Here is an 11,244-nt window from a genome sequence, read left to right as displayed (position 1 = left end):
ATCAAATGATATATTTTTGAAAACTACACACCCCAAGGTATTTCAAATTTTAGTATTTTAACTCTTTCCATGCACTAATTATACCACCAGTCTTTGTCAAACTTTGTGGTTTCCCACACACACACACACATTTTACTTCAGGTATGAATTAACAGGTCCTGGTACATGTCACTGCCATAAAACAGGGGGATCTCCTGAGTACAGCGATACCCCACATGAATGGGTTTGCCTGGCTGCTTGGGGGCAAAAGGGCCATATTTGGGGCATGCAAATTTTTCAATGTTGAACTTTGGCATTTGGTGATCACCCCAATGTGTGTTCAGCAACATCTCCTGAGTACAATGATACCCCACATACAAAGGTTTGTTGGGTTTTTGGGAACTAAAAGGCCACATTTGGGACATGTGCATTTTTCTAACTGGAAATTAGATGTGTGGCCATCCCCCCCCCCCCCCCCCCCCCCCGTGTTAATTGGGACATTGTTGAACCTGGCCAATTCAATGTACACCATCAAATTATACATTTTTTTTTATATAAAGTAGACACCCCATGGGCATTTAATATGCCAGTATTTTAACTCTTTCCATGCTTGAATTGTTTTAAGCTAATGTGCTAATTTTAGAACTTGCTCACATTTTTTATATTATATATAATATTTTGCCTTTAATTTTTTGGAACTTGAAGGTTCCCCTGATGGTGACATCAGTGGGAAATAATTTTTACTTTTTACAGTTTTTTATTTTTATTTATTTTACTAATCACACTGATTAGAAAGCTGGGCTCCATTGACTTGCATGGTTGAATGCAGTACCTGTATGCAACCTGCAAGTGGAGCCAGAATCTCAGGAGGGTCTGGAAAGACACTCCTGAGAAGTCTCAACTTGATTGTTTTTTTGTTGAAGGGCACCGCCATCTTGCAAGTGGCAAAACTACTCGCAGTGGCGGTTGTGACCACTCTCTAGAACGGTCACAGCGCCGCCTGAGGTGGGAGTTCAGTGTTGCTGTGTGCCTTATGATCATAAAATATTACTTTACACTTTACAGTGCCAGCAGATTCAGTAGGGCTCTTGAAAAATCAGTGGAATTATTTAAAGCCACACACAATAAACTAGTACAAAAGGAGAAGAGGGCCGTGCTCTTGCTCTAGTCAGTGGTTGAAATATACGCGTTATCGCACATAATGCATTATGAATGGCCAACTCAAGGATGAAACACCTCACTTCAGAGTTAATAGGTACTACTAACTGTTCTGCCCAGGAAGCATAACAGAACCCCAGTTCCTGGGTATGTAAACCCTATTTTATATTCGGAGGGCCACTGATGCAATGCAACACAAGTCAGCTTATTGAGAAAAGCCCTCATGACTAAAAAAGGGAGGAGGGGGTAAACCCCCACCACACTAAATGATTCTCTATTCATACGAGACAGGCTATAGGTTTGTGACAATGCTTTCTTACCCTGCTGTACCACATCGTAACTATGGTTAAAAATGGCCACACTAGCATTCCTTTAAGCTGAAGGTATACTGGCTTATATTACAGGACAGGGAAAGCCTGGAGTATCCAAAAGGATGACATAACCCGTAAAAGGAAGAGACGCTACAGAAGATTAAGAACAGAGTTGCAGTATTACAGAAACAAACAAGATATGAACGCCACATAAAGATATTTACCGACGAACGTTATGGACGCCCATTATGCACGGTTCTTGTTGTCTGGGCTCCCAAAAGCTCAAAAACTATGACTTCAAAGCAACATAATGTCCAATCAAGAATCCGTATAACGGAGCAGAAAATACAGCAAAACCTGCAATAAACGTCAATCAGCATCCAAGATTTTAACAGACCATGGATTTATTATACATTAACATATTTGCATTCATAAATGCTCACGTTACAAAGACTGAACATTAACATACAGAACAGAGAACAAAAGGGTGACGCCTGTAACCTACGGGAAACAATCTGCGCCCAATAAAATGCAGAAAGGCGCGTCAAGGGTTAACCGTAGTCTGGCATCTTGTCTACAAGCGGACGAGCGTTTACTAATCTGTAAAATGGTGAACTATAGTCCAGTCTGCGCGCCTCCACCCTTGCGTGATATTTCCTCCCCACACACCCCCTCCCATCCGTCCCTAACCACCTGGTTACCAGCCAAACCCCATTGCTACGCAACGCCACCACGTGACCCGGAGAGGATGTGCTGCTCCTTAACCTCTCCCAGGGCACCATATTGGAGTGACGCACTCAGAAATAGTATGACTACGTCCTCCGCTACAAAAGGCACTTTCACGGGGGGAAAAAAAACCCGCTCTACGCGGACAGTCTTATTTTCCTCGTAACGAATACACGACGCAATTCGCGGTCACCCGACCGGTATCTCACAGCATTTCGGGGAGAGGTGCCTTTCAGGGTATTGTTCTCCCTGCCAGGTTCGCGTTGTTACATAATGGCGCCGAACTCTCCCTCTGCACCCGCATCCCCAAGTAGCTCCTGACCCTCCCACCTGCTGCAGAATGATGTCATGATCAGCCAATCGTAGGGCACCGTGAGAGACCCATTCCGGTTGCTATTGGTTACTTGCAGCTTCTCCTACCCACCGACTCACGACAACACTGAAATGACAGCAAGACGCCATTACACAAGACTTACGAGTGTGAAAAAACAGAACGTTAAAAGTCTAAATACATTGCACAATAACAGTTTACTGTTTAACTCAAACAACGATAACAAAAAATACTTAGTCCTGTCGCTGTCCGTCAACTTAAAAAAAAAAACAAACAACATTTTGCGCACTGCTCTCTGAATAAAAACATGGCGACAAGTAGTAAAAAAAAAATGCATTGAAAATGCGTTAGTAGCCAGAGAGATGCCTCAGCCGTCCGTTTTCCGCTCCATTGTGAAAGGCTAAGCTTAGTCACAGCGCGTTTACGAGGTGCCAGTGTTTTCGCAGGTTTTTCAGTAGCCCCTGTACAGTCTGTCAGGGAGACCCCGGAAATCTCTTCCCCCTCCACCATCACCGCAGAGGTTGTAAGCACCATGGCAATAAGCCACAGACCTCAGAAAGGAAACGCCTCCATCTTCGTCAATAGTACCCTAAGACTGCTTAGTATTATCCAGGGACGAGTTCTACAAACGCACCCCTTTCCATACCTACTCCAACCTGGGACTAATTTACTTATATCTGGGGACATAAGCCCCGTACATACGGCATCAGAGCTAGGTTCGTTTTCATCCATGCAGTAGCCGTACTGGATGAGTTAAACCCAAGTAAACTGTGTGGGGGGGGGCAATTTAATGTATGAAGCTAGGAAGAGGACGCGCGTTCACGAGTTTAAGCGTGTCTCAAGGAGTCAAAAAGCCCAACGTGTACAATATATCGGAGTAGCTGCAAGTTACGGTTTGTCATTATGGACTAAACTTACAGGAGGCTAAAATCAGCAGAACACGCTTAAATACTTTTGTGTTTAGTATACATACATCATATGTAGGTATATATATATATATATATTTATACATAGCTCCCCATGTACACACGCCATCGCACGTTCCAACAGCCGCTTGAGAGTGGTCTCCTTCTAGTACACCGGAGGGCAATGGCTAGATCACAAACATCCTGCTATTGTTAGGCTCGACCGTTCACGGCTAGACTGTTGTTATTACGACCTTGGAATTACCGATAACCACACGGTTAATGAAGTTGTTAAAGTATACGCTGCGGACCAGCTTATAGGTTCATATAGCGCATAAAAATATGAGGTGTTTCCCTTCGGAATGCGACTTGCGCAGGATACCACATTCACGCCTTTTGAACATCACTAAAACACGGGTACGCCCTTTTGTAGCCATCCAATACCCCACAGTCAGCTCCATTTCTGCTTAAAGGGGAAAAAACCGGCTCTAAATTTCATTGCCACAGCCTCCTCAGCATTGCAGAGCTTTCGCCTTCAAATAAAATGGCGAGCGCTCTTCTGTATTATCTGTTGCTAAGTCAAAGATGGGCGTGTAGCCTAAGCAAGTGCGGTCCGTGCCCTCAACCAAGATGGAGGATTCGGAGCGACCGGATTCTCCATTTTACTTATGGGCACAAGCCTTTAGCGCTTGCTTTACACGCCCGCAGAGTCCCAGTATCCAGCCCTTGTCAGGCAAGCTAGTAAACCCCGTGTAAGCAGTCGACGCCATTTTCCAGAGAGAGGCAGTGACATAGAGACTTCGTAGGCTGAGATACGGGAGGAGTGGGGATTGTACACATTAGGGCTCTAGGCACCACGGGCACTGCAGTATCTTTTTAATTTTCGTATTTATTTCGTTTTGTTTTCCTTTTAGCAAATTAGCAGTAGGGCGTTTACTATTTGTGAACCGCGAAGCGCTATCTAACGGTTCAGAGGGCTGCTATTGACGTCGCTTTTCCTGTCACCTCGGTATCTGTGAGGAAGAGCTCGCCCGCCAGTAACTGCATTTATTCAGTGGAGAGGACCAGATAGGTTACAGAATAGGTCTTGTGTATCCACTTTAACCTGTTTCCTGGATTTTGCACACTGTTGGTAAGTCTCGTTAAACTCTTTCTTCCACTTAAAGTGCAAGGCTTGCTGGGGGGGGGGGATTTTACCGGTTGTTTGAATGCTTTTGATCATTCGCGTTGTGTGGCATATATTCCCACACAGCTCTCTGGTAGCGATACAATTCGTTGATCTCCGTGGCTTGTTCTTTGCCTGTGTATACGTGTTCACGTGTGAGCATTCGCTGGTATATTTACGTCTGCACACAGGTATGCATGCCTGGGACCCTCCATTTATTCAGTATGTGGAAACCTGCTAGAAAAGGGTCAGGAGATGTGACAAACATGGCGGGGTTTTCTGGTCAGCCTAGCTGTGTTTGGCAGTTATGGAATGGGGGTGGGTAGCCACATTGGATTAAACCTCTAGCGGCTGGACACAGCCTTTTGTGCTTATATTTGCATGGAATAATCGGTCTCGACCATCTCCTTATTGTCAATTTGTACGGAATAATGCCCGACATCTCTGACTAGTCCCCTCCTAGTAGGTTTGTTTATGTAGTGAAATGTCTTCCTTGCCAGGCCTCCTCGTTTTGTACCATTCTCGGTGGTTTCCTCTTACTTCCAGGGATGCTGTTTCAATAAAATATGGACATTGTTGCGGTTAATATTGTAATAAACGGTTATTCTAAAGTATAATTCGTGTGGTAGAAAGACTGGCTTTTGCACAGAACAATGACACATTCTGATCTCTAGGTCTGCACTTGATGTATAGCTTTATTTTTATCTTTGCCTTTTAGCAAGGAGGCTGTTTGAAAGCTGCAATAAAATAGCCCCTTTTATGTGCTTAATCATAATGCAACAAACTATTTTATATGCTCTGTATTCATTATGTACTAGACCATGCAGCAGTGTTATGTAAAAATAGTATGTCCATATGTAGTGTATGATTGTGTATTATAAGGCTGAGTAGATTTGGTGTTGCTAGTTGCCCACCCCTGGCAGAGGCTGTAGGTCTCTCATATTCCAGGGCTTTCTACTCGCAGGCTGCATGCGTAGAGGGGGGAGGAACAAGCAGTCCTCTGTGTGAGCCAGGCCAGCTCAGACACAACACCGACTCACAAAGAAAAGGGGGGCATTATGCTGCTTTTGCCCCTACTTCAAAATGATGGCTACCGCATTCAGCCTCGCCACTATCGCTGTATGTCTGTCGGGCCTGGTCTGCACTCTGCCTTGTTTTGGCTGGAAGCCTTTTATGCAATATCCTTGTTCCTACCACACCTCTCTTTCAAGGTGCGAGATACATTATTTTCCCTCGGGAACAGGGTTTAATTGTGTAGCACAAATACTTTGCCGGCCAGCGACCCACTACTTTTTTTCTAGTGTTGGGGTACCTATTGCTAAACTAAAACTATTTTTTTTTGTTTTGTTTTTATTGGCATTGCTGTAATGTAACCTTCCCCACCACCTTTGTTCTGTTAAACCTGAAGATATTGATTAGTTAGAGGAGATATGGGTAGGCTTTTACTTACTGCGTTGTAATTTGTGCTTGTTGTTGGTATTTCCCTCTTTTGTCCTCTTGTGGAGGCTAAAGATGGCGGCCCCTGATTTATGTTGTGGTAATCTAATCTGCTCTGGTTCTCCACACCCCGTGCAGTAGAATTGTCTGCAGCACAAATGTATTGCAAGGGAAATAGATGATTTCATTAAATAACCCCTCATTTTGCTGCCAAAGGAATTAAACATGAGGGAAAATACCCTTGTGATATCTATACTCGGTATTACCTAGTGCTTCTGCCAAGAAGCAGACCTGTGCACCCATCACTTTCAGCATGATATTTAAAGCACAGAAATAGCTAAGCAGGTTTTTCTCTAGGTTCCTCTCACCGGGGGTAGAAGAGGGCGGCGAGTAAGAAGTGCACGAGTGTGTGCGAGCGTGTGTGTGTGTGTGTTAGCGTGCGCGTTCCTGTGTGGATCTCTATACCTACCTTCTGGGGATTAACCCTTCTGCTGACTTCTCAGGTTGCAGTATACTGCAGTATGAATTGTGTGTGTGTGGATTTTGGGGTTCTGGGGATTTTAGTTTATTATGTAATGAATCTAAGGCGATAGCTAAACTGTCACTTGCCAGTTGTATGAAGGCTTATGTGTCCAAAAAAAATATTTCCACTAACCTGTTGATGGTCAGTAATTCTATAGATTGATGCATTAATCTCAGGTATACATATGTCTATCTTCATTGTTTCCTATGCGAGTAGTCCCATGTGGTATGTTTTTGGTACAGAGCTTTGAAGTGCACTTAAGTATATAATTATGGTATGACTAAGGCGCATTTATACTTTTCCCATGGACAGCTTAAAGCGTTGGTATTGTTGATAAGCATAAATTGGCTTACATGAAATATTGTAAGGCAACCATGCAGGCCTGGCTGGCTCCTTTTCCACAAGCTACCACTAAAGGTGCCTATTATTTTGTGTTTGTCTGAACACTGCTTGTTTAGCATGGGTATACTGAAGTGTAAAGCTCCAAAATATCTCTTCATATATCCATCACTATACAAACTGTATTATCACAAAACTGTTATGGCAGTCCTCTAAGTACCAAAACAGGCCATAGAATATAACAGCAGGTGTTGTGTGCTGTTAAGTCCAGGTCTTATTGGCCCCTTGTCTTTGAATCATATGATGGCCACATGCTTCTCCTATGTGTTCTTGTGTTTCTTGACTCTAATTAATTCCTACAGTGTCATTTTAGATGTTTACTCCCTAAACTGTTGTAAGGTGAAATATTCACACGGTCTATGTACTGTGAAGAAAGGACCCCGTATGTGTTCCCTCCCACAACAAGACTTAAGCTGGTCCTCCACAGTGCAAAGTTAAATCTGTTAGAATTCTTGAGTGTGATCTGCGATTTACCTATGGGTTATGCAGAGCTACTTGACCCTTGAAGGATAATTTTGACAATACCCTTAATAAAACTTACGAAAGCTTATAAGTTTAACCTCTCTGCACCTCATCTGTAAACTGTTTAGTGAATAAACCCCCTAGCCTCTGAATCTACATTTTGGCTACAGACTCCTTTTAACATTTTCCTCCTTTAATATATATTCTTCCTTGTATATTTTGCAACCCCTTTTAAAATTTCTTTAAAGCTATATGGATGCTGTCTTTCTTGGTAATTTGTATCATGTCACTTGTACAATCAGCATATTGCTCATTTGGTGCTGTACAATGTGTTATACAGACAGTATTAAGTTTAACACAGTACGCCATTTTCATTTCTCTTATTTGGCATTGTTCCAGTATATTTGTTTTTCTGGAGTGGGGGCCGTACTATACCCAGGGTTGAAAAATTCTTGGTCTGTTTAAAGTATTGTATAATAATTGTGAAGTGATGTATCAAGACAAGTTATTTACACGCAAAAACATTATTCAGGCACCTGCAGTAACATTTTAGGGTCCATAGCTAGCGTCCAGATCCTTTCCTACTCTGTTTATGGTACACTTAATGATTTATTCTGTTTCATTTTTTCTCAATTTTGTTGCTATGAAAATAACATTCTTGCTTTAGGATCTGCTGCCTAAAGCAGGAGATAACTGGAGACTCGAACCTTTCATCTCCCTGACGTATTTATTATGAGTGGCCAGTCCCCATTGAGCTTCTCCTGCAAGAAGTGCTGGGCTGGTCCTGCATGCATAAATCACATAGATGACATTCAGTAGGTCTCCCTGTATTAACTATGCATTATGAAGCGCCAACTCAACAGCAGGAGATGCTCTCTGGGGCTGGATCTTCATGATTCATAGCGAAGTCTGAGTTTGAATGTTTAACTCCCTGCAAGCAGCCACTTAGAAATAAACTCTTATCTTTCTTTCTGCGTGCGTGCGTGCTTGCTGGGACATTTGCATGTTCAATTATGATTTGGTTTGTGTTTACGTGACAAGCACTTTTATGCATTTTATGGGTTCTTTTTTTTTCTCCTGGAAGAAATTAGGATACCCCTTGTCCTACCTCTCATGGATTATTTGTCTGTCTAGTAATTCAGTAGCACAAGGAGGTCATGGTGACCTCCAGTTCTGCTTGGGAAGAATACAGTATTAGCTTTTTGACCCAAGAGTGCTGATTGACAGATGTGGATAGTGAAATATTAGCATAGGGACTAGGGGCAAGCAGCTTTCAATATATTTCTCCTCACAGCTAGGTTTAGGATTGATCCCTGCGCTTCCCCGTCATGTTCAATACACACGCCTGGTAGACAAGCAGATATGTTGGATCATGGAAATGCGAGGAATTCAGCACCCTGCTCGGTGTTTCAAGGAGAAACGTTTTGGTTCAGGGTTGTTGGGGGGGGGGGGGGCATACAGCTTTCCTGCTGAGGCGTGGTAATTCATCCTGCAACCAGACAAACGCTTAATGTCTTTCGCACATAGTGCTTTGTCAAAAGCCACACCATGTTTATGTGTGTGAATGCATAGTGCCAGAGTCAGTATGTCTATTGTATTGTAGTGCCGGATTGAGTGTGTATGTATGCATAGTGTTATAGTATTATAGTGTTAGCCATTGTGTTGGATAGTGTTTGCATGTGTATAAGCATGCAGTGTTAGTGTGGGTGTTACAGTATGGAATTAGCTTGAATGTGTATGTCAGCATATGATGTAAGCATGTGTGTAAATGAGTATAGAATGTTAGTGTGAGTTACTCTGAGGTGTTTGTGTGTGATGAGAATGGTGTAAAATACTCTTGTCATGAAGGGATGAACTGCGGTACTGTACAAAGTGGTGCAGCAGTAAAGAAAGTTGTGTTGTATGTCGTATTGCCCCAATAAACATCCGCTAACTGTAGACCAGGGGATAATATATGCAGTTGACGACAGGCTGTGTAATATTATGACCTGATAGCATCAGTGGGGCTAAATTCCTGCTGGTGCGCTGGATCACCAGGGATCCCTTCACCCTCCTAGAGACAGTCTGTAGAGACCCCGATAGGGTCTGCTTAGTAGGTTTCCCTGCTGCTGATCATACTCTTCAATGTGTTGAGGAGAACAGAGCTCTGCTTCCTGATCACAGGGAGATCACTGCCAGCGTTGTGACTGTTACTCAGCCTGCAGCTGTGTGAGGAGAGGGCAAAACGGAAGTGTCTCTTCAAAAACAAAAGTCTACAGTACTGTGTGATCTCTCCAAGATATCCCCGGTTTCATAAGAGAACCCTTATGTAGGAAGAGACCTCGTATGTTATCTCTCATTCTAGAAACAAGTGTAAAAAAAAAAAAATAAACACCCCACAAAAATAGTCCAACCTTTACCCCTCCGTTAACAAAATAAAAAAAATTGTGGTAGTAGTGAATGTTTTATACCAGAAATAGGTGGTTCATTTTCATTTTTGGGGAAAAAAAAATATAATTTTTGTTGGTAAGCTAACAGAGAGAAATTACAGTTGAACTAGGACAGCAGAAATGTTGAAAATCCCATCCTCCACAATGCCTTTGTCCTGAAGTTGTTAGGCCTGATTGTCTCTTTTTAATTGTATAGAATGTGAAGGGCTATTTTGTGCGAAGTTTATTTTTTATTATTGTACTGACTAATAAGTTGTGGAAATCCATGCTAGTAAGGTAATATGATTGTTTTTGCCAGTGAATAAAAGTTGTCTATTTGATGGCTAATAGCTTTAGATTATCAAATTACTTACTCTGCATTCTTTAGTTTATAAGCCCAGTCAGCAAAACATGTCTTTCTCTGGTGGACCAGCGAGTGTGTCTGTGTGTAAAATATATATATATATATATATTACAGACAGAAGAAACGGAAATAGATATAGAATATATATATTCTATATCTATTTCCGTTTCTTCTCTATTTCGTTTGTGCACGTACAAAGATAAGATTAAGTCTTTACATGACGGTTTCTTTTCCGTTCTATAGAAATCCAAATACTGCTTTGGGTTTGCATGAATTACAAAGGAGTCACTTTGGACCTGCAGATGTAGTAGCATTGTTTGGGGCAAAATAATTCATTAATCGGATTACAAAAGATTAATGGCTGCAGTAGATCCTGTTGCTATTGTAGACGCTGTGGATGTATAATTAATATCCGCAGCCGTAATGAACATCTACATCTGTATCTGTTCTAGGGTAGAGTTAGGTTGTTGCTCTTCTGTCTGTCTCTGGATACTTACAATAGTCAGTAATGATCACAATCCCATAACAGGATGGGGCTGGGGCAGTCATTTCAATATGAGAGCCCAGTAAATTCATGTGTAAGCATTACCTATGGAGAACAAGCATATACTGCATTGCTTGTAAATGATACATCATAAAACAACTATGTGACCAATTGCTTTGGACAAATTTGTCTGCTTTCCCAAGCAATCGTTTTCAGTGACAAAGCTCACAAAGCCTGCTCAATCATAGTGTACTGAAGATATTTTGATATGGGATGCAAAATACCAGTCTGTTTGCGGCTTGACAGCTACTGTAAAGTTCAGGGTTCTAGTATACGATCGCACAGTCCTATGAGCTAGCACAGATAAGATGGTTAAAACCCAAATTGTTTGTCTTTTTGAACAATAATTCACTGGTTTGTATCAACATCTTTGCTTTGAGGGAAATAAACAAAACCCTCAAGAATGTATATATGTATAAGTGTGCGGCCTACATTAGTAGTATGACCAGTTCCTTGCAAACAAAGGATACAAGTGTTGTCTTGTCTGGTTTGCTTTTAGTTGTGTTGTGATTTGGTTTTTCTTTTTCATGTG

This window comes from Sceloporus occidentalis, unplaced genomic scaffold (assembly GCF_023333645.1).
Source record: "Sceloporus occidentalis isolate IW3139 unplaced genomic scaffold, rSceOcc1.0.p SCAF_17, whole genome shotgun sequence".
NCBI classification, from domain to species: domain Eukaryota; kingdom Metazoa; phylum Chordata; class Lepidosauria; order Squamata; family Phrynosomatidae; genus Sceloporus; species Sceloporus occidentalis.
This window is presented reverse-complemented; position numbering follows the sequence as displayed.